Below are 24,659 nucleotides of genomic sequence, written 5' to 3' on the forward strand. Positions count from 1 at the left end.
ACATGAAACCCTGGTTGCCCTTTGTTTACTATTATGAATGTTCATTTTTGATAATTTTGTAATGAAATGAAAGCCAGATGAAACGTGTGTGAATCTCGTTGCTTGTACATACAGGTTCCTGCGATGTAGGGTGTGCACCAGGGATACAGGTGTCTGTTCTCTGTGCTGCTAAAATGAGGTATTCAACCCCTCTCTTGGGGAAATACATAGCAGGTTTGTAGTGGGGTCTAAAATTGAAATAAAGGGTCTATTTATTCCATCCCTACTTTTTTTTTCCTGTTTGTTTGTTTGTTTTTCTTTCTCCTTTTTTCACTCTCTTGTTTTTTGGGTTTGCCTTTGGACCAAAGGCCTTTGAAATCTGTCCCAGGTTTTGCCTTTTCAAGTCTGGTCTTGGTTTCAGCACAGAAGTTTTGCTCAGCCCTAATGGTAGGTACAAACCTCCATTCAGGAGAGAAGGCTGCTTGGAAGTAGGTTGTGAGCCTCACATTTTTCAGAGCACTTCTGTGAAGTTGTGAGTTTAGTATCTTGGTCGAACCTTCTGAACAAACGGTGGCAGCCATCTTCCCTTTTACAAGATAATTCAAGCATCTAAATTCCTCATTTATTTTAAATCAATTGATGAAACTTCTGGGATTCTCTGCAAGGAAGCATTTATTTATGCTTACAGAGAGAGCCCACTGCTGCTCTACAGAGCTGGAAAAGTGAAATGCCTCTCTTTCTGCCTCAGAGCTCCTCATTCATTACACTCATCATTGCAAGAGTGAAATATCTTCATTAGCCTTGGTTTGTAATTTCTATTTCTGTGTAAAAATAGTAAGCCTATTTCTTGGCAAAATAGCCGAGCCTTCGGTAATTTCACTATTTTGTCTTCTGATGACTTGAAGAAGACTGAAGACATACATGGGAGACTCGTGACTGCATCTCGAAATGTGTTTCTTTAGTCCCTGTTGCCAGTTCAGCTACTTTGGGGGAGGCTCTTGGCAAACGATGTCAGTGCTATAGAGACTTGTGGCTGTAGTCAGAAACCTGTTGCATCTGTTAAAAATGTGGAAAAGACGGACCCTGCCAAAAAAACTTCTTCTAAACTTAATCAAAGCAGATAACGTGGGCAAAGGATGGATCAGGAAGCAGTTCAGTTGTTATCCTACTCCAGGCTTCCCAGTTCCTGTGGTTGAGATTACAATGTTCTTAACCTACCCGAAGACCTCCCCCCTCGGAAGATACAGCCAGTAGAAAAAGAAAACTTAACATGACTTGCCGGTTGTAGTTTGCTATCTTTTTGCATCACAACACTTATTTTGCAGTGTTTGGAAAAGATGTGTTACAGAGTGAGAGAATTTTACATGCCATATCTTCATTTAAAAGCTGTGGCACGCATTAAATTTAATTACTCTCCTTCTATGGCTTAAATTGAGGGCAGCTTCAAAAATGAGGGTGGCTTCTATTAAACTTAATTACTTTTCCCTGCAGTCTGCATGGTTAGTAATCGCTGGTAGATTCTAAACAAAGATACAGTAGAGAGATTCTTTTATGAGAGTGGGGTTGGAAAGTAGCCTATAAAATATAGAGAGATGCCAAATACCTTTTGTGCCCAGCTTTAGTTTATTATTGTTACAATTAGTATAATAATAACAATAATAATATTTCAGTGTGATTAAGAAGATATTACTGGGGAAGGGGCGTTAGTTGAATTTGGCCTTTAAATGTTTAAGCAATGAATTCTTCAATTCCTGCAAGTTCTTTTGCAGATTTATGGGGTGAAAAAAGGTTAATGATAGAATTTTTTTACAATGTGTTCTATTGACTATAGATGGCAGATCTGACAGTTAAAATGAAAATTGTTCCAGAAGAAACTTGAGTCAAACTAATTATTGGAGATGTTATAGGGATGTATAATTATATTCACCTTTTTAAAAAAAAAGAGAGGGGAAAAAAGTTTTATTACAACTGTGCTTTTTAAAGAACAAGTGGAGAAATAAAAGCTGTAATTGTTCTTAATTATAGCTAACTGTAATTGCACACGACCGCAATATGCAGCACATCAGCAGCAGATTAAGAGATCCTGGCATATGTGTAGTGTACAGAGCAACTTTGAGCAGAGGTGTAGTTTTATGAATATGGTTATGTATAATTTAGGCCTCCTACTTGGGATTCCATCCGTGTTGATTTTATTTTATTTTTATGGCTATTGTGGCAAGATAATTGTCACTTGGAAAGTGCTGCTGCAGTGATTTATCTGTTCCAAACGAGTCAAAAACCTTCAAAAGGAAAACGTGTTTTCTTTTACACCAATGATGTGACCAGGAGAGATTTTCTCAAATGCCCTTGTGTAGCTACTGAGGCAGATAGATGACTAGCAGGATTATCTTTTTTTTTAAGTATCTCAATATAATCAGCAACAAGCTCCGAAGGATTTTGCAGCATGGCTGAAAATCTTTGTTAGCAATCTATCCACAAGTTTTTTAGATTCAAACCCCTCAAAAATGTAACCCATCAGTCTTTAGCCCACATGAAAATGCTGCTTTGAACAAAGTCTAGGGATGCGAATGCCTAAAGGTAGACTCTGATTTCTTCTCTTTGCATGTGACTTACTAACTTTTTTTTTCAGCTGCATGCACGCATCTCCTGGTTTTGAGTGCAGCTTTGCCTGTGAAACATTAAGCTGTTATTACATAGGGAACTAAAGAGGGAATGCAGATGCTTAGAGGAGGCTGCTGGCTTCAGAACTACTGGTTGCATTTCCTCCTGCAAAACAGATCATTGCTGGAAGAGCGAGGGCCAGTGCCCACCATATTATTGATGAATGTGTGCATGTCCCTGTGATGGTAATTTCTGCATCTTGAGTACTTCAGATGCATTCAGGCTTTGTCTTGATGTGCTGGGATCCTCTCTGATGTTTCCAACCTGTTTTGTGCTGTTCCTTTTACCCCCCCCTCCCCCCCCCCCCAGAAAATCCAACTGTCACTGAATGCCTTCCTTCCAAAACACAATTTTGTAAAATGTTTCCATCTTGGACCAGCAGCAGTTGATTCAGCTTAAACTTTGTGGTCCAGAAAAGATCTTGTCAACTGCTGGGCTAAGGTTGAGATTTTTGCCCTGCTTGCTGGCACAAACTGTAGCCCTGGCTGGAAGGAGCTGTACTTCTAAGTCTGTTCAGCTTTGTAGTTTGGGAGAAGCGAGTAGGCTTACCCCAAAGCAGTAGAGAAGGCTTTACAAAAGAACAGTGTGGTTTTAAAAATGGGGTTTCACCAAGGACAGTGGTGCACAAGAAGTGAGAGGCAGATTTCTGAGAGTAAGCAGCAGCATCAAGAAATTGGGAGAGATCACTCACAGCAAAAACAAGAGGTAAAACGAATGGCTGGTTACACAAGCAAACATGCAAAGATGCAGGTGTAATAGGAGTTAAAACTCATTCTTGCAGGTAGCAATGAGAAATCGAAGCTTGTTGTTTCAAAAGATTTACTGCATGGAGAATCTCCCGATAACCGGCATGTTCTAAATAAAGCATTCGCTTCAAATGGCAGCACCGTAGCAAAAATGTATCTATTACAGGGCTGCTAATAAGCAAATGTGAGCAATATTTCTTGACAGCAGGCTGTGGGTGTTTTTTAATAAATCTGTGTTAAGGAGAAAAGGCATAAAAGCTGAAACGCAAATAGCAATCCACTTTGGCGACTGTTTTCTCCCTCCAAGTATAGACAGACGCATTGACCCCCATCAGAAATTCTTGAAGGATAATTCTGGTTAGTAGAAGCTAATGTGGAATTAAATGTGTATACATTTGTGTATGTGTTCCCAGAAAAGTTAATGATACGATTCCAAACGCTGAGCATGTTCCCCACTCCTCTTTGTTAATACAGTGTTGCTTATGCTCGGCAATAAACTATTATTTCTGTGCTACTTCTTGTAATTACATTTAATAATCAACTCTCACAGTCCAATAGTATTAAACGTAGGAGTCTTTTCAACAAACTATGACAAATAGCTCCTTGCAGAACTGTTGTACTTGAGGAAGCTTTATGGCTCTCTTTGTAAGATTTGTCATTTTCCTAATGCAGCTTCAAAAAGCTTCTGAGCTTTGTTACGGACCGTCACCGTATTTTTCCCTTCCCCCTCTGCCTATGAGTGGTGCTGGGTAAATGAAGCTTAATGCGCCATTGCCAAGCACTGTGACACTCCTCCAGGGCTGGTTACATTTACCACTGCTAAAGTCTAAAATTCAGGTACTTAGTAGTCCATGTTATTTAACTGTGGTAGAATTACAGAACATAAATGGTCTGATGATTAATAAATGTACCTGCTATATATTACAGCCTAATAGTTTTTGCCATTAAAGAACTATCTTAACATCTTCTGGTTTGGATGTGGCTGGGGAGAAAAGGACTTGCCTGTAGATTTATACCACTGGTAACTTACACCTTAAAACACTTTATATAATAATTTCACAGCACCATCAATATATTGTTCAGTAACATTAATGATTAGAGAATGATGGCACCTGTGTACTTCAGCTTCCTGAGGTGGACAACTCAGCAGGTTTCATCTCTCTGCTTAGGGCTGTCAAAAATAAATTCAACCCATCCTTTTCAGGTCAGAAATAAGACAGGGAATTAGATCTTTATCTCCTTTCGTCTCTTGGTCTGTTAATTTTGGGCAGCAGTAGAGGGACCAGTAAGAACAGAGCTTGACCACAGCTTTTTTTAAACACTTCTGATTTGTGGATGGGCAGGTGGCAAGAGGAAAAAAAAAAAGGCAAAAAATAACAGATGAGCAACAAATGAACAAGAATGAAGAAATAATAGCATCCAACATCTGTTGCGGTTTGCGCTGAGATACTCCAGAAGATATTGCAGTATTTATGGAAATAATATAAGGACCATTTTGAACTACAGTTAATGGGACACAGACTGATGGCTGGCAGGCTTGCTCCCAGAGTCCTTTCTGCATTTGACCTATTCCATCCCATGTTTCAACCTGACATCATTGGGTTTTGGATCACAAGGAGGAGATATCAGGACAGAAAGAAACTAAGCAGTGACTTTATCCTTGACCAACCAGTAGAAAAAAAGGCAGTAACGACTTCAGCAGGTGGATTAAAAGACAATATGGGCAGATGTCTGAAGGAGATGTTGGCAACAGAGGTGTTCCAGGTAGGGATGAGCTGTTTTCAGTAGTTCCTGCATCCATCCAATGAAAAGAGAAGCAAGCTTTTCCAAAGTCATGGAATGCTTCCTCAGAGCTGGGTTAAGGTAGCTGCAGCATTTATCAAAGCTGGTTTCTGTTTCCATAGCTGGGAGCGTAGAGAGAGGAGTTTGCATCTGCCGTGGTACAGCACGTGGCCATGCCCAGCATCCTTCCTACTGCACAACACTTCAGCAAGAGCTGACCTTGTGAGATTTCTGGTATTTGCTGCTTTCCGAGTGGAAAAATACAAAAATACAGTGAGAGTTCATTGCTCTCGTAACTGGAAGTGGGAAAACCCCAAAGCCTGGAAATCTGTGGGGTTTACGGGGTGTGTGTGTGTGTGTGTGTGTTTTGGGGGGTTTCCCCACACATCAGTAGCTCTCAATGCAGTTCCTGTAGAAAACAAGTTGTTTGCATATTGAATTGAGCAAGCAAGGCCATCCCCTTTCTAAATAATGATAGTTCTTCTAAGATGCCTATATTTTAGCATCTCACTTTGTTCCAGAACTCCCTCAGCTTTACAAAACTTCAGAGATTCCCAAATGCTTGTCTCTGCCTGGTCTGCACTGGGAAAGAAAATTAGTAAGTGTTTAAATACGTAAGAGCTGAAATATCTGAGTTGTTCTGATTCAGTAAAGTATTTTGAGACCACGATGAGATGCCATTTCTGAGCTTGGCATTTCTTGGTGGAGAATCAAGAGTTACTTCTCTGAAATAAGTTTGAATAAAGCCTCCACATTTTTTTAGTGGCTTCAAGTCTCTGTATTAGTGAAAACATCCAACACCAGGGAATACCAAAGTTTTGAACAGTTAGCATGTGAAATTGGGGGCAGGGGAGAAGAGTGAGGTGTGGGCATTCAATGGAAAACAGTTGTTAGGGTGGCTTTGTCTTTTTGGCACTCACCACCGAACACATCAACATTTGACCCAACCAACAGCTGCTACATCATAAAAGATGCTTGTGTAGATGGTACATGTAACTGCTCCCCACACCCTACACAAATATGACAAAGTCTTAAATCTCAGAAGATATTTACTGCAGCCCTGTACAACATCCTGAAAACTAAGGGAAGAATCTAGGCCATCGCCATTTATAGTACTTGAATAATTTCTGTGTCTTTGTTCATGTATCTTATGCATCCTTGTGATTATATGACTTCTTGGGGTTGTTTAACCTAGAGAAGGGAAGACTCCAGGGAGACCTTACAGCAGCGTTCCAGGACTTAAAGGGAGCCTACAGGAAAGATGGGGAGGGACTCTATCAGGGAGTGTAGTAATAGGACAAAGGGTAAGGGTTTTAAGCTGAAAGAGGGTAGATGTAGATTAGATGTTAGGAAGAAATTCTTTACTGTGAGGGTGGTGAGACACTGGACCAGGTTGCCCAGAGAAGTTGTGGATGCCCCATCCCTGGAAGTGTTCAAGGCCAGGCTGGATGGGGCTTTGAGCAACCTGGTGTAGTGGAAGGTGTCCCTGCCCAGGGCGGGGGGGTTGGAACTAGATGATCTTTAAGATCGCTTTCAACCCAACCCAACCCATTCTATTATTCTTCTGTAGAATTAACACAAGGCCCATGGTTCCCCTTCAGTTCTATACTTCTAGAAATGAGTCTGACCTCAAATTACTGCTGAGACTTCAGTCGTGATTCCCCTGCTTTCCTCTGTACAGTAGAGGAGAGATGGTGGTAAAGTATAACAGTGCAACCAATGGAAATGGTAGCATGAGCTACAGGTCAGTTAAATACCAAGTATGCAAAATTTTCTACCCAGAGAGGTTACAGGAGGTTTAATGAGCATATGGGGAGGAACGTATGCTCTGTTTTGGATGATCTTTCTTCTCATTTTGGAGAGAGATAGAGGGTATTTTCCTCCCACTGAGCTCATACAGCTTCCTGAGGCAGGAGCCTGTGCATCACTTCTTTCTCTCCCTGTACTAACAGGGTGAGAATGTAGGAGTTGGTACAGCGGTGGATTCTCCTACATGTTCTTCCTGATGCTTGCTGTGCCCCGGAGAGCCAAATTTTGTACCCATGGTGCTTTCTTCCTTCGTTACTGAGTCATTAACTTTCAAAATGCAGCACTTCTCCAAGAAAATGCACAGCAATGGCAGTCCCTGTGCTGTGACAGCCATATCTGCACATCCACGATGGCAGGGTATGACCTTGGAGCAAAGCATCAAAGTGGGATCTTTCTTCATTTCTTCTCTATGCTCTGGCATTTCTCCATGATGACCCTGGCTAAACTGCATCCTATTCATTCTCCCATTACCAATTTATAAAATGAACACACTACTGTGTTTCTTCCTCCTATTCATTTTTATCTTGTACTTGTTTTAAGAAGAGGAGCTTTCCTCTGACGTCCTTGGTGGGTACTTAGACAAGAGGCGAAGATCTTAACTGGGATTTGTTGGTAAATGGCAGGGAGTGAGGATTTGGCCTAAACCATGCTTTAACTTGTAAGTTACAATATTGCTGTCTTCAAAGATATTGGGGGGTAATATGAAACTTAAATTTTTATGAAATATATAAAAAGAGGACATATTTTATTGGGGGTATTATTTGGATATTGGACATACACTAGACTTACACTGTTTTGGTGGCAGGTGCTTATCACTGAACACACAGAGATTTCTTTCCTCCCTACCTAAGGAGGAATGAAAAATTCAGAAGTAACAAATTTATAATCGTGAAAAATGCAGCTTTTAAAAATAATCAGAAGAAAAACAGGATAAAAAATAATCAGGAAAAAACAACAAGCATGTTTGCTCATGTCCTTTATCTCAGTCAGCTAATCTTGCAGAATGTCAGCTTGTATAGAAATAGATTTTTACATATGAACTTGTTACATCACTTCCTAAAAAAAGAGTATTTAGCTTGTACTTAAATAGCACATTCAGAGATTGTTCATGCAGTATTTCTGCTGCAAATTTATAATCCTTGTTAGGTAGCTAAGCTCTGTGTGAAGTTTTAAAATTGCAATTTATTTGTTTGCTGCTTACTGTGCAAAAGATAAAATACTTAGAAAAAGAATCAGTTTCAAATCTTGATTTTTTTAATACCTTAATTTTTTAAAAGATGAAATGGTTTTCTACCATTTTGATCTTTACTGGTCATAGGGCACAGTTCTAAAAAAAAAATATGCTAAAAGCACGTGATATAGAGAAAACAAGACCTTCTGTAGAATCCATCAAATTAGTCATAGCAAAACTGAATTCAAAATTTAAACCCCATATTTTATCCAAATGTAGCTTGTTTATTTTGCTGCACTCTAGCAGAGCTGAGAAACTATCCAATTTAAGACAGGTGAAATATCTTGTGTCTCACAATGGTCTTTTAATGCACATTATTAATTCTTTCAAGACAACTCGGACATAGTCACCCCATGTGATTTTACGAAAAGCAGAGACCACAATGTGTCTTTGGAGGTGCCATTTTTCAGCTGAAATGTGAAATCAATGTCCTGACCATTTAGGGTCATTAAAAATCCCATGGCACTTTTCTGCAAGAGTAGAGGCATTGACTCCCAAGTCTTGGTGAAATTCCAACTAAGTAATTATATTCCTCCTGATACAACCTTCCTTTTAAAGCTAATTTAATGTTCCTCTTCAGCTGTTCTACCCCGCTTTAAGTGGAAAATCCTTCATTTCTCTTTGTAAACTTATCTTTACTTCTGCTTTATACCGACAGTTTGTTGCCATCTTTTCTCTTGCCACATCACTGATGCATGCCTATGCAGTAGCAGTGAGCGAGTGTGCAAGCATGGACCTCTACAATTTAAAAGGCTGTTTACTGATGGTCTGGTTAAAAGCCATTGAAATTAATGGGACGTATCCCTTTGGGTTGGCGGTCACAGGAGCCATCAATGCTGTAGCTGAGAGGTGTTGCTCAACGATATGTTTTGGACCTCTCTCTGCCCTGATTTTCATGTGTTGCTGAGTGTAATGTAGAGAGTTGGTGGTACGGTGTCTGATCCCTGTCTAGTTCTGGCAAAAAACATTTGCCCATGGGGCAAAGCAAAGAACAATTTCACGGTTATGCAATATCTGGAAATATTTCAAGGTAGAATTTCCTAGTTATCAACATTATTGCAATTTGTTGCACACCTTATTAGCACATTTGGCATATCCAGTTATGCCCACAGAGGAAATTCCTGGAAAAATACATAACTTTTCAAGTGATCCTCTTGCAGCCAGCTTTCTTTACCTGTCTGTGGCAACAACTCCCGTTCGAGGTGAGACAGCACGAGAGCCACACATCCACCACCCCCAGGCCAGAGACACAGACACCAATATGAGGATATCACAAATGGCATTTATTAACTCTCTTTCACTGCTTTTATATGCAAACTACTTCGTTCCCGCCTTTGCAGTTACATCATAAGCTCTATCATGGGGCAGTCAGTCCCTATCCTTTCCGTACATCGCGAGATCTTCCGGTCACCAATCCCTACATGATCCTCTTCACTTCACAAATATATCCCTTCCTGTATGATTAAAGCTTGTGCCAGGTATAGGACTCTGTTCAGTAAAGGGTTGAACATTTCATCCAAACCAGACATATCAGCTTAACCTTTGGGATTTTTTTGTGCTTCATGGAAAATGAGCATAAGTGATAGAACTAACTGCTACTATGAGTCCCCGGAAATCAAAAGGGTCATGGTCACTTGTCCTGGAGAAGACAGGACCTTCACAGAATCATATAATGGCAAGGGTTGGAGGGGATCTCCAAGATCACCCACTCCAACCCCCCTGCTAAAGCAGGGTCACCCAGAGCAGGTTGCACAGGACATCATCCAGGTGGGCTTTGAATATCTCCAGAGAAGGAGACTCCACAGCCCCCCTGGGCAGCCTGTTCCAGTGCTCTGTCACCCTCCCAGTAAAGAAGTTCTTCCTTATATCCAACTGAAACCTCTTATGTTTCAGTTTGTGCCCATTGCCCCTTGTCCTGTTGCTGGGCACCACCGAGAAGAGTCTGGCTCCATCCTCGTGACTTCCACCCTTAAGACATTTGTAAGTACTTACAAGATCCCCTCTCAGTCTTCTCTTCTTCAGGCTAAACAAGCCCAGCTCCCTCAGCCTTTCCTCATAGGAGAGATGCTCCAGTCCCCTCATCATCTTTGTAGGCCTTCTAACCCTCCTGGTTGAAACAACGACTGCTGGCTCTGATGCCTACAACCATGACCTCAGGTTGTGGACACTTCACAAGGTGGAAGAGAATCTGGGGGGCTTCTGCATCTGGGGGTTTTCTGCTTGCATTTGTGCTGCTTTCTTAATAGCGCACCATATAGATCCCTTCTTCAGCTTCACCCCTATCCTCATGTGCCTTGTGCGCTGTAGGCGGGCTTTATCCTCTCCCAAAGTGTGAGATGGAAAAAGGAAGAATGGTGACACGATTGCAGGAATGTGTTGCTGCCTTTCTTTTTGCATCTTCCCCAGCACCCCGACAGATTGCTTAGCTTGAATCCATATGCTTTCCTTTTCACAACAAAAGTTGTTCTCGATGGAGACCTAAGGCTTTCCAAGTCATCTAAGGGTCATGATCCTGCAGAAGAAAAAATTGTTTCTAAACATAGTCTTGACTCACATGGTTTGAACTCAGTACTTTCTAAGTTTCATGGCATGCATCTAGCAGAATATACGCAAGATTACCTCAGTTGCTCTTCAACCCCCTACCCTGCCTCTTGTGCCTCAGTTTACATCTCTGCAGAAGAACAGCATCGAGTATCAAACCGGACAAAAATGTTGCAGTTAAACCTCAGAGCTGTGTTGTGCCAAACCCTGCACGTAGGTGGCTAACAACAGCTGCCAGTCAGCCTCTGAGAGAAGAGCACCATATGATTTCTCGGGGAACAAAAACATTTAATACAAACACAACACTTTCCAAATATTCCAAAGAGTTTTTCTGAGCAACTTTAAACAAAACTAATAGACAGTAAAGTCTGTTTGCTGATCTTTATGCAGATCTTCCCACTTCCACTTCACTATAAGGTTTTGACTAAAATATTTATACTTTCCTGCTTTGGTACACATCCTACTCTGATCCTACGGGAAGGATTTCTCAGCCTGTAGAGAGAAATGATGAAATGTGTGTGTGGTGCTTGGTTTGCCCACACTGACTTTCTGGGGTTTGAGAGTAGCTACGTAGTCCTCTCTGGAGGGTGCAGAGCCTCTTCAGTAAGTCAAAGCTCCTCACAGATCTAGTGAACAATTTGTAAACCTGCAATTTGATTTTTTTGGAACACTACATGTGACAGGGGTGCAGACCTCCACCCAGCACCCTCCTGGCTTCAACAGCACCTTCGTCTTCCATAGGTATGGGCCACGGCACCCCAGATCCGTCCTGCACAGCTGAGCACAAAATGCTAGGAAATTGTAAATGACCTTCCTGGAAATGCTGCGACTGCGCTTCCTAATGTCACCCTCCACCTAACAGCTTTTCCAGGGTCTTCAGCCTTGTCCTCTTCTGTCCTTAGCGTTGTTGTGCATTAGCTTATCCCATTTGCATTGGCACTGATTTCAGTGGAACTCATGGCAGCCCTGACGAAGCATTTCTGTTTCCATCCTCACCCTTTTTCAAGGTCACCCTCTCATAGCATAGGCAGGATGTGAAAATACATGGTCCTATATTCATTTCCCTTTGAGTATTATCCTTCTCTTCTTTTTATCCAAGAAAAAAATTTTTTTTTCTGTAGATACTGTAAATTATGAGTTATATTTATTGTATGTGTCATTTGGGAGTACTAGGGATCTGAAAATTGGTTGTGTAAGTCCAGCTTCAGTTTCTTGAAATACTGTAGAATGAGTATCCATTATCTTTAAATAAACTTTAAGGGTTTTCTTGATGAGTAATTTGCTCCATAAGATTCTCTTTTTTAAACTCCCATGAAATATATTTATAGAGCAGTGTTTCAATTCCTGATATTTATAGGACACTTACACTGGACATTAACCATCTTCAGCAGCCCATGTACAGTTTATTTCCAGTGACATTGCAGGGATAATTGTGTTTGTTTTCTAGGAAAATAATATTTTTAGTTTAATAGCCTAAAGGGGTTTTTAATTTTTTTTTTAATGGTTTAAATGTTTACTGAGTTGATGAGAAACAGTGAAATCTTTGAACGGTTGGGAAGTAATCAGACTTCTCTTTTACTTGTGAGGTTTAGAGTTTTATTTGAGTTTGATCTATATTTCAAAAATCATTACCTTACATACTTTTGTTTAAAATTGGAATTTGATCTGATCAAATCTGAAAGTGGCAACACAATTAATTACATTAAAAATGTATATGATAAAGGCCTGCAGTGTCTTTGCTTAACATTCTGATCACATTCAGATTTTTTACCACCATATCGACTATTTAATAATTGTTTTCATAAGGCCAGCTTCTCTTGTAGAGAGGGTTATTTAACAAAAATGAAAATCTTTAGAAATTTAGATGCACCAATCACTCACTGCCCTGCTCAGAAGCTGACAGCATGTTTCCAGTTTAATGTCCTCTTTTAAACCTAGCTTCTGCTTCTTGATGCTTCCCGCAGCACCCACCTGCGATTTCCCTGGTTGTCTCTTTAAGCTGGATGAGCAACTGCTATTTTATAAAATATGCTCCCATACCCTAAAGCAATAAGGTTTGTGCTATTCTGTTATTAGAGCGATAATAGGTAGCTAAAGGCTAGGGAGTCCCTTTAGAAGAAGAAACAAAGCAACGCCCAGCCTGACTTTTTTTGCCCAGGCTCTTTCCCCAAAAAAGCATTTTGATGAAAGGAGATGATGCCTGTGATTAGTGGTGGAAAGGAAAAATTCCCTGACTGTTGGAACCATTTAGTGATCCAGTTCTTTGGTAGGTTACAGAAAATATCATATTAATTCTTTGAACTGTATAAGTTATGAGTAGGGCTTGGGAAATAAGGTACTATGATACCAACGTGCAGGAGTTTAATGAAAATAAAATATCTAAAATGTACAGCTGTATTAAATTACCCCATAGAAAGCAAATCTGTATTGCTCCACTCTAATTTAATTTTCTTATCTCTTTACATTCTCTTCCCCTTGCTCCTGGCTCTCACCTTTGATGTCATTTATATCACGGACTTTGTTCACCACAGGTACCTGCTACATGCGTACCTGTCTGCCTTTGCTGGGGTGGGAACTGGCTCTTCTGTGAGGCCTTAAATATCTGCCGGTCTGCGGCTGAATGGCGTGTGCAAGAAAAGGGTGTGATCCACCTTTTTATTTTTTGCTTATTCCTCTTCGCAACCACTGAACACGGTTCTGATCTGTGCCTTCTGAAGCAAAACACTGGGAGGTTTCAGGCAGCCTTCTGTGACCAGCAAACTGCACAGCTTGAAGATAGAGACTCAATGAAAATGCAAAGCCATGCATGTTTAGAGGGACCCTTTTATCTTCTCTGACACTGTAATGGAGTCTACAATTGCCAGTGTAACCATTAAGGAAAAAGCCTGGGTGTCACTGTGGGGTGCTCAATAAAAAAAAAAAAAGAAAGAAATTAAAAAACCAAGACCCTTGTAACTGCTCATAGTTCATATAGTGCCAAAAAGCATTGGGGGATCTAGAACTAAAGAAGAGCTTTGAATTATTGTGCTTTTACTATAATAACTCTGTAGCTGCCCCATCAAAAATGTTGCTTCAGAACATTGTAAAGCTCTACAAGCGCCTTAAAAAATACATTTCTCTTTTCTTTTTTTTTCCTTTGGATTCCTAAAGAAATTAGGCTTGGGGGTTCAATCTGTATTTATCAGGTTTATACTCTCGCAACAAAAAAGTGTAGGCTCAGTTCCATACTTAGAGATCACTAGATCCATGGTTTTGGGAATCATTAAGGCAAGGAAGATTTTGAGACCTGTCTTTACCACCCCCACCTACACAAAAAAAAATTAGATTTTTTTTTCCCCTATATGTAAAAGTGGATTGAAGGATGTAAAGCTGTAAAGAAGGAGAAGAGAGTGTTGAGAATTGTCCCGTACCACAAGTTCAAAGCTACGGATCTAAAATTTTGCAATTTGAATCTCAGCTGAAGGAAATGGGGTATGAACTAACCAGCTATCTTTCCTGCAGGAAACTTAAACATAGGACAGAGATTTCATAACTGGACAAGCAAAGGGTGAAATGAGATGGACCTCTGGTCAAGTGTAGGAGAATGAACCCCTTTATGGCTCCTTGATGGGTTTTTTTAGGTCTTATACATGGGAGAGAAAGGAGAAATGGAGCTATCCAGATGTTTTCCTGGTGCTTGGATAAGGTCTAAGCAAATGTGCTGGGGAGTGGAATAAGGACATACAGTGGTAGTAGATATGGGATGTATTCTGAGGATTGTGTACATAGGTAATGATGATGTATTTAACTGTGCTTTAAGGTGATGTGCTGGTTACGTTAGCCCACTTTTCGTGCACTCTCGTGCTCAGATTCCCTCAAACTTATCGCAAACCCACAAGACAGATTCAAACAAGTAAATTGAATGAAAAATCACATATTTGGAGAATAACTATGGCCTAAAACCCAATATAAGAAGTTGTAACATTAACACAGTATATTTTTCAGTGCATGACATGGCTATAAATCTGTCTAATGTCTTTCTTTTTCTGCAGTACTGAAAAAAATGGGATTTTTTTCCCTGGAAAATTGGCCCAGTGCTACGTTTTGGTTATGTAGGATCATAGAGTGCTGGCATTTGAAATAGTGATAATTTTATGCCTGAAAAATGAGTACTTGAACCATTAAGAACTTTATATCAATGAAATTCTTAGATCACACTCCATCATCTGTTTTTCACATTCTTGTCTATACGATCATGCAGACGTCGTATCCGCAAATGATGCATTTGCGTATAAAGATGTGTATGTGTGTCTGCACTCCAAAAAAATACAAGCAGTATAAAGGCATCTTTAAAATTTTATAGCTTCTTTAAGCACAAGCTAATTTTTCCTCTCTTTGTGTCTTTCAGAGAAACTGCCACAGAGTTATCTGGAACATTACCAAGGTAAGCAAGTTGCTCTCTACTGCATCTGTGTATCAATGTCTGGAAGGTGCTGAAAGCAGCGTGACCTTTTGAGCCAGAACATGATCCTTTCCCTAAGGAAAACTGCTGGGATATTGAGAACTGGAGGTGAAGAGAGGAGATCACACACTGCATGCCATAGACAGACAAATGACTGTGAAATACAGGCGCAACCAAAACCACCCAGCTTAAAGCCACACATTTAAGTTCTTTTGAGGCTTAGCACCTGATGAGAAAAATCCCAGATGTGGCTTTCTTCCAGCTGTGCAATTATACCCATTGCAGGTGTTTTGGCTTTTGCTTTAAATTTCACCTGAGGGATGAGGGGAGGGAAACTTGGAGGTAAGAAGAAAAAACACTGTGATCTTAAGGCATTTTCATTTGGAAAGCCGCTTAGACCAAATTCGTCTATGCTGAGAAAGCTTTTCATAAAATAATAGAACTAGACAAGACTCCCAGGCTGCGATAGCGGTTTTTGAAGAGAGACCTGCCTACATATTGTCAGAGGATGCAATAAAATGCTGTAATCATGCAGATAGAGAAAAGGATGGAGAGAAGGGAAACAAAAAAATCTGATATGGTAACCTGTCACTTAGCAGAGATGCCTAGCGAGCAAAAAAAATGGTGCTCTCAGTCTTTGCATCTTCTGCCACATCTTCCCTCTCTGGGGTGCAGGGGTTTTTAATGAAATCATGGTTTGGGGGGATCTGTTATCCTCTGATTAATACCAATGTTGTAGCTCACACAATATATAACGTTAAAAGGATATTTCAACAAGAAAATGAGCTTTCTTTAAGCATGGTAATACATACAAGTTATTTCTGCTTCTAAGGCAGAGAAAAGATGGCTACCTTCCTTGACAGTGCATGTGGTGTGTGTTAGTTGGCTTGACTGCGTTGTTAAACTGTAAAAATGTAGATTTTCACTGTATGTGATGGGTTTTCCCCCTTTGTGATCTATGACCTTGTTTTGTAAGTACAAACTTGTGTAATTTATACCAGTGGTTCATTTATTAGATACCTTTCTTCTTATGACTTACCACCGCTTGATATCCTCAGTTGTGCAACCAAATATGTTGGTGAAATTTGGACAAGCGTTTGAAGTGATCAGGCCTACCTGACATGTAAAAGATTTTATTCATCTTCGTTGTTAAAGAATTACAATTCTTCATACATACGAAATAAAAATGAAAATAGAGATTCAACAGAGTAGCTGTCTCCTTGATTAGGAATGTCAATAACACTGCCTAGCTGTATCTTTTACTGGTTTTAGTGCTAAAATATTTCCAGTTTGACTGCATGCCCCTAATTGGTTAGGTATTATATGACTAATATACTGGAAACATGAAGTTCCTGTACTGCAGAAATGAATTCCATTTTAAATTAAAGTTAAAATGAGAGATATAGGTGCTTGAATAAACATCCAGTTTCATATTTGCCATTAATGATTGCCTAAATGTGTTTTTTTGAATTATTGCCACAAGGCTTTAATTTCAGCTGTGGCAAGATGTCGCAAGTAAAAATCAGATTATATAAGCAATGTGCACAAGGCATTGTAATTGTGTTATAAATATTAAACCCAATGATCTTGTCTTGATTTAAAACAAATGTTTACAGCCGTGCGCAGGTTGGCGAGTCCTCCAGCCTTCTCAGGGTTTCACCTGTTCCTGCATTTCTCTAAACAAGCAGATCCCTGGGGTTTTTCATCTTTTGTTGTGATGTATTAATCTAATATTTTTGTTCTTCTTTCAAACTTCAAGTGAACCATTTTGCTATTACTAATTCATAACAGTGAAACAGTCTCATTTTCCCACCACCACCACTACATCTTCCACCTTCACCCTGCAACTACTTTATAGCACATAAAATTTCAGGTGTTTCGACTTGAAATGATGAAGCTAATAACCCCTTTCCTATAGTTGTTCTGCTTGCTGTGTTTTGTCCGATGGGGCACAAAAAGCCCTCAGTAATCCTAGAAATCTATCGTTTGTGCAGGTAAGCACGACGCTTTTTCTCAGGGCAGTAATGGCTCATGGGTATGTTTGTGGCTGGAGTTGATCAAATCCTTTTCAAGCATTTGTAAACCTGGTGAAAGGGGTCTTGTTGCAAGTCATATAAATGTGAGCAGATGCGTCTGTACTTGGAATATTTTGTCTGACTGTCAGGAAGATTTAGGCACCAGTGGCATTATTTTTTTTGTTGTCATTTAAACAAAAAATCCCCCAAACCGCTTCTGAATTTCACATGGTTGAGTTACAGAAGAGAAGTTAGGGATTTGTTCCTAGAAAGCCCTGTAAATAGTCAGAAGTTGCAGAAATGAATATTTTGAATATTTTCTCTTCTATAGTAACCAAGACAGGTTACTTATGTGCATTTTAACAAGAGAAAATACAACAAAGTGTCTTGGTAAACGGTGACTTTTTAACATAGTCATTTTCCATTAAATACTGCTGATCAATCTCTAACGATTGTATTTAAGAGGAAGAAGAAATTACCTTACGTCTTGCAACCAAAGAATATGCCATTGATAGGCAAAAGTAGAAAAACTTGAGTTGGTGGACATCATTTAGAGGGGAAGCTAATAGATTAACTTTCCCTGTAGAAAGATATAAAAATATTCAGCATGATTATATTGTGTCAGTTCTAATTTATCAGTTATTTCTGATGATTTTGAGAAGCTCAGGCTAGAGAAGGAATTGAAAATTTAAACTTAAAATATGATAAAGAAGCTTTACAATTTTTATATTAAATGACATTATGATATCTATGAATGTACATTGTTTTTTTCGAAGAAAGGCTTTCTGTGTGCAACAGCACATCAAAGAATGGATCTTCACAAGGAAAACTTTATAATAATATTAAGTTGTTCATTGCATGACCTATTTAGACTACTCAGATACTTCTTGTTGTAGACTACATAATTAAATTTTAAATGGAACATGATAAAGAAATTATACTGGTGATCTCTAGAGATTTGAATACCCTATTTGGATCTTTACAAGAGTGTAGCGAAGGCATACTTTAAAATTTAATAAAGGTCTGGCCTATTTTTTTTTTTCCTTTTAGATGTTCTATAGCTGCTATGGCAGTCCTATTTCAAACTGTATTTGCTCACAACATTACATAGATGGTACCTGCAATAACAGATCAAACTAAAAGTATTAGAAGAAATACAGCATAACTTGAGAAATCCACCATTTAAACATGATACAGAACAATTAATGAATGAAGATAAGCTCCTAAAATCTTGTGGTACCTAAGCTTGTAACCAGCCTTTCATAGCCCAGCTAGGCGGTCGAGGGGAGCAGTAAATTAGCGAGGTGGAGTGCTCGAGCACAGTGCAAAGCCCTACGGGCACGAGGGAGATGATGTTTGGAGCTTAAACGAGAAAATACTCGGCTTCAATATCAGAGGAATGATTTCAGTCTCTAGCCACTTCTGTTTGTTTCTGTGAAAGTTACTTTATATTTAAAGAAGAACAAATATTTTAAATATAGACTAACCGCATGGATTATTTATTTGTTTAATACTAGGCTAGTAATGATAACAGAAGTAAAATCTGGGCTACTTTTCCACTTTTATGTAGTGGTTCGATTTTACATTTCACTCAGGGGAGGGAGTAAAGTTTAAACGGTCACTTCCTCCTCTAAGCTGTTCTTATTTACCCTTAAACAAGAATTCAAGAGAATAATTTGCATAGATATTTTTCATAGAAAAAAATGTAGAAAGATCTCTGCAGCCCCTGTTTAAATCTTGAGCATAACTCTGGAAAATTTGTATTTTGAGGTAAAGGCCGTCTTAAAACTGTCATTTAGAATTTTTTTTTAGAAGGGTGGGAGGAAATCTGTGATAAAATATAATGGCATGGGTACATTGATGTGAAAACAATCAAGTATGTTAAAAATTGATATTTAAATCTTAATCTCGTCTTACAATTGTGATAATTTGTAAACTTTATTTTAAACCAGTGGTCTGAAGTAGGGTATAAATTTTAAGCCCGCTTGAGTTGGGGTTTTATTCTCCACATTTCCATAAATTTCTTTAATAATGTCTAAGTTCCATTTACTGTAGAGACTTATGTTCTTGCGTGTCTACAGCATTTTGAAAATAGAATTTAAGTACTGAAGTCACTTTGGTACTTTTGAAAAATGTTAACCTGCAACTTCACCATTATTTAAATCTAATGCAACTAAGCTTTTATCTAAAGGGAAAAGAAGAATTGACAACCCACCATATGACAAGCAAAATGAAATCTCTTGATCACTAACTGTCAGCAGTCTTTCTAATACCATTGTGTTAGGGAATGATATGTCTTCCAAGGAGATAAGTACACAAGGTTTTGAATCATTTCTGTCTTGACAGCCTAACCCAAGTAACTACTTGTAAGTGCTTGGATGAATTATAAAATCTATGTGGCTCTGTAGAGTGAGTTAATAAAACATCTATGAGCATTTTAATTACTATAAAATGAAAAGGATTTTTTCCTGCCAGTAATAGGGTCATGGACTGAAGGCCCACTTGACATCTCGATTGCTGTCTTCACTGGTTTTGCAGGGGTGGTGGGGAGCTGAGGTTCGCTTCTGGGTTTGCTCTTCTGGTCCCTTTCAGGTCATCTGCCAAGCAATTTCTCTCACCATGAGAACAACAGGTTACACCTTTCATGCCTCATGTTTCATATACTGTGGATGTCCTCTCATGTCACCGGGGCTGCTTTGCCGGTTATATCAGGCTTGCACACCCATCCACCTGCACCTTATGTGTGTCTCTGCCAATCTACAACAGAGTTTTCCTTACCTTGGTATAACATTTACTGGAGTTTTATTCTCCCTTAAATAAAGCAGGGATTTGGCATTGTCCATTTGTGACTCTCCTAATGGAGAAGTTCTTTCCATCTCCAAATGCCTTCTTAAAACTCACTTTTGTTTAGAGGCGTATAAATAATAGGTCAAGAAAATGTTGTTCATCCCAGGTGGCAGGCAGTGGTAGCTGATAACATTAAAATTTCTTGAATGTCAAACTATATGTAGCTAACCAGAGTTAGTCTTTGGAAATGATATCATCTTGTATCTTTTCTGAAACCACATCATTAAAAAGAAAAGAAAAAGATTCCAGTCCTCGATATTTAAATGTTCTCAAGTCAACTGTCTTAAAGAGCAGGTTTTCCATAATTTGGATGCCTGCCATTTTCTGAATAAAATCATTATTTTAAATTGAGATTTGAATTTAAATAATCACTCCCTTAAAAAAATAAAAAAATCTTATGTTTGACCTTTCTCTATGCCTCGGATGCTTATTTCTAAATACTATTTTCTTTCATCTAACCTTTGAGCTGATTTTCTGTACCACAAGCAGGACTGCCCATTACCCATTGTGTGTGCTCTATAGGAAAGCCCTGATGTTCTTTGGTCTTTCTGAGGTGCTGTAATGTAAATTACAGCAATTATTTGGGATAGTAACAGTTTTGATGTTATTGTAGGTGAATCTGAGTTTTCTGAGGAAATAATACACAAGTTGTCTCTTCACTATTCTGATTTTTATTTTTTTCTAAGTAAAGCTTCAATATCATTAAAATGTGACATGGAGTTATTCCTCCTAGTAGCTGTCAGCATCTTTTTGTTGTTGTTGTTTTACAGCCATTTTGAAATATGTTTTTTACAGCTAATGTTAATCTTAAAACACACTTATGTGCAATCTGATCCCTTTCTGAAGAGATATTTTTAAAATCTTAAGAGGAGCCTAAGGAGCGCAGAGGTGATTATCCATATGTGCTTACTGATGACTTGCATTCAAAAATTACTAAGATACCAACGGCAGGATTCACATTGCCTGAGTACAGCTACCACGAATGTCCTCGGTTTAAAGAACCAGGGGAGAAATGAAGATAAATAGATGCCTTATCTCAGGGCAGGGTGAATAACCTTGGGGAATTGTTTTTCTTTCTCCATTGCCTGAAAGTGGAGCCTGGGGGAATAGCATAGACTAGACGTTTCACCTGATGATAGCTTTAATTTAAGGTGAGTCCTAGCAGCCTGAGTTTTCTAAGTGTTAAAGCACCAAGTGACGTAAGCCAATGCCTACTGGAGTTTTGAGGACATTGGCATGCTTAACCTCAAAAAAACTTTCGATATTTGGTACTTAAGTCCTAAATATAGACCCTGGGAAGGAGGGGGGAAAGTCAGACAAAAATGAGTGTTGGACTTGATAGGGCTCTGACCCAGAAGGCAGTAACTCTTCCCACAGCACAGAGCCCTCAGAAATCACAGTTCGCAGTCTTGAAATGGCTCCTAATTATACGTAGCCTTTGAATCTTAAAATGAGTGTAAGTTATTTTACTCAGTGACCTGGGTTTTGAACCCACAATCATTTTTCACCAGCAAGTGTTAGCATCTCTCACAAACACTAATGAATTTGACAGCAGGCCTTTATCTTAAAAGTCTGGTAGGGCTTTTATTTTTATTCCCAATTGTAAAATTCTAAATCTAGAGAAAAATTCCCTCCTTTTCTTTTCCTGTTATTCACCTTTACCAGACTTCCAAGCGTCTTTTTAACTTGTCTTCCAAAGCATTACCATCCATACGTGCCCAATGAGGATAATGTGCAGCAGAAATGAAAGGACTCAGACATCTTCATTTCCATTCCTGAAGGTGAATTCCAAGATCGTGATTATTTTTATTTATACAGTGTCTAAAGAGTGCTAAATACTTTATGGAACAAATAAAAGACCTCTTGTAAAAAGCACGCATTCCTATAATCTAATTTTAGTCTCAAATCAGGCAGCATGTATGCTAAGCAGCAGGGCTTGAAGAAAAATGGAAGGTATATGAGGGCTACACTAATAAGATTGAGCGGTTATTTAGGTTCATTATCTGTTCCACTTAATAGCGCTGCAATACCTTACTAGTTTAAGTTAAATTTACATTGGTCTGGGAAGAACATTTGACTGACACAGGAATGGTAAATCTTGGGTTTGTTCCAAAAAGGAGCCTTTGAACAGCAGTTTGAATGAAGATATGGAAAGGGTCCATTGCAGGTGGATTTTGAGAGGCCATTCCAATATAACAAACAGCGAAGGAAACCACTTTGAAATACAAAGCCTTTTTCCCCCTTCTCACTTTGTTTCCCAGCTCAGCTGAAATACCTGTGCTCCGTTAGTTGTTTGTGTGTATCCTTTGCTTAAGTGTTGGTTTAGCGCTTAAGATCATGTTATCTAGCAACTCAGTGCAAAGGATGAAACTTGTGGGAATAACTTCAGATGTAAATATGCATTTGGGGGGAAACAAGGTGTGTAGACATCTGCCTCTGGAGATGTAGCCAGATTTGTTAATGTGGCAGAGTTAAGAAACTTTCTCTTAGTACCTTTGCTACAGCATAGGCAAGGCATGTATCGTATATTATGATAGATTTATATATTATGACACGATACAGAGTATTGTATCATATGTTTTACAAATAGTTAGAAATGAACCGCTGAGGTACAGGATTTTTTTGTGTGTCATCCTTACCGTTGGTCCCAGAAGAGCATCAGTAAGAGACATTGATGGGGCAGGGTCAGGAAACCCCCACCGGTACTCCTAGGAGAGCAGAGACTCTGGTTCAGGGCTCGCTTCAATGTTCTCTGCCTTCTGAGCATCACTATTACTTATGAAATAATAGGTATTGTAACATTTACAAAAATTACAACTATTTTAACAATTCCAGATTTGCTGTGAACTACAAGCAAATCTTAGACCATTCTTCATGAATTATTTAAAGAGGTTAAAAAAACCCCAAGAACCTAACACTTTCCCCAGTGTTCAAGGTTAACAGTTTATACTTCATCTACAGTATATTAAAAACATTTTTACTGGAGTCCGTAAATGTTACACATTTTTAAAAGGCAATGATCACAGTGGGACTTGATACGTTACATAAAGCCAGACACGAGATCTGCAAGCAGTAATTGGTGACTGTTTTTTACTTTTTGCGGGTGCTGACTTGAGATTCCTCCTATGAGACGATGCAAATTTTCGCGCCTGTGCATTGCCATTCGAAGCAGGCAGCCCCTAAAGTTTTTCCGTGGTCAGCAGAAGACGACTGTAAGCCCCAAACTCACATGTTAGGAGCAGTGTCTTATAGCGGTGCTTAACTCTCTTACTAGCGGTGATGTTTTGCCATTTTGGAGCCACTGAGGACCTACCCCACTTTCTGTGAACGTTCTCCCAATGTGTTTTCTAAGTTGTGCCCTACACAGCACTTCTACAACAGCAAAGTGTCGGTGCAGCACTTCTCTTAGCTAGGCTATAATGGAAAATATTTTTCATTCAGACCCTTGGAATTTTTAGAGCTTTCACACCGTTTTCTGCGGGGAACACTTAAGCCTCAGCAAAGCCATGATGTTGTGGAGTGGATGCAAATCATGCCTGTGTGCCGTAATCTAACCTTATCGAATGTCCATGGAGAAAGGAGGGAAAACAAGATAACAGGCTTTACGTAAACCCCCCCCAAAAAGAGATCTGACATTTATCACTTTCTGATTATTTTGCTTTTGAACTTTTAGATACTCATCTCACAATGGTTCACGTGCTTAATTTTGGAGAATAGTCCTGCTGATATCAAAACGATTGTACAAGTCAGTGCAATTTAAGCATGAGTATTGCTGCTTACTCATTGCTGTAAAATGAGTAGCATCTGATTTGATCCCAACTTTGTTGCTAAGACTATAGACAGCTCTACTTGATTAAGAAAGAAGAATATACACATAGAAACTTGGTTTTGGCAGCATCCTCTTGAAATGTGACCTGAGAATCATAAAGCAGAAACCTAATATAAGGGCCTAAATGACTCCTAATACTATTTAGATATATGATTTGTGTTAATCAAAAGTACTGGACGAGTGAAGGTGCCACTGACTTTGGTTCAAAGGGCAAGTGCACTTTTCCGAACCAGGCTATTAATTCAAGTTCTTAAAAGGTGGCTGTGACATTTAGGAAATCTGCTAGGGCTTGGAGCTCAGGAGCCCATCTTTAAATAGATGTTCAAAAATTATTTTCTTTATTAAGATTTTCTGTTGGGGGGTACAGAAGCACCTGCACCGATGAGCTCGTAGATGCTGAAGAGACTGTGGCTTGTCTCAGTCGCATGGTGAAGTAAGAGAAGTTCCTGCAACTAGAAAGTTTTATTTAACAAAAATGAAATATTATTATTCATGTCATGAGTAATTGAATCCCCAGATGTTCTCATTCTGTATCAATGGCTGGGGACAATATGACTCTAGATAGACTGTGACAACATGAATTGATTTCTTCTTTCTCTTTTTTCTTTTTTCTTTTTTTTTTTTTTTTTTTTTTTTTTTTTTTTTTTTTTTTTTTTTTTTTTTTTTTTTTTATTTCAAACCTGCAAAGTGACAGTGGAGTTTTTTTTTAGCTGATTGCTTGGAGCTGACATTACAGGCTGTGCAGCTGTAAAAAGACCTTCTCATTTTCATTGAGAGT

The sequence above is a fragment of the Egretta garzetta genome, unplaced genomic scaffold, assembly GCF_000687185.1.
Source record: "Egretta garzetta isolate BGI_Z169 unplaced genomic scaffold, ASM68718v1 scaffold291, whole genome shotgun sequence".
Classification (NCBI taxonomy): Eukaryota; Metazoa; Chordata; class Aves; order Pelecaniformes; family Ardeidae; genus Egretta; species Egretta garzetta.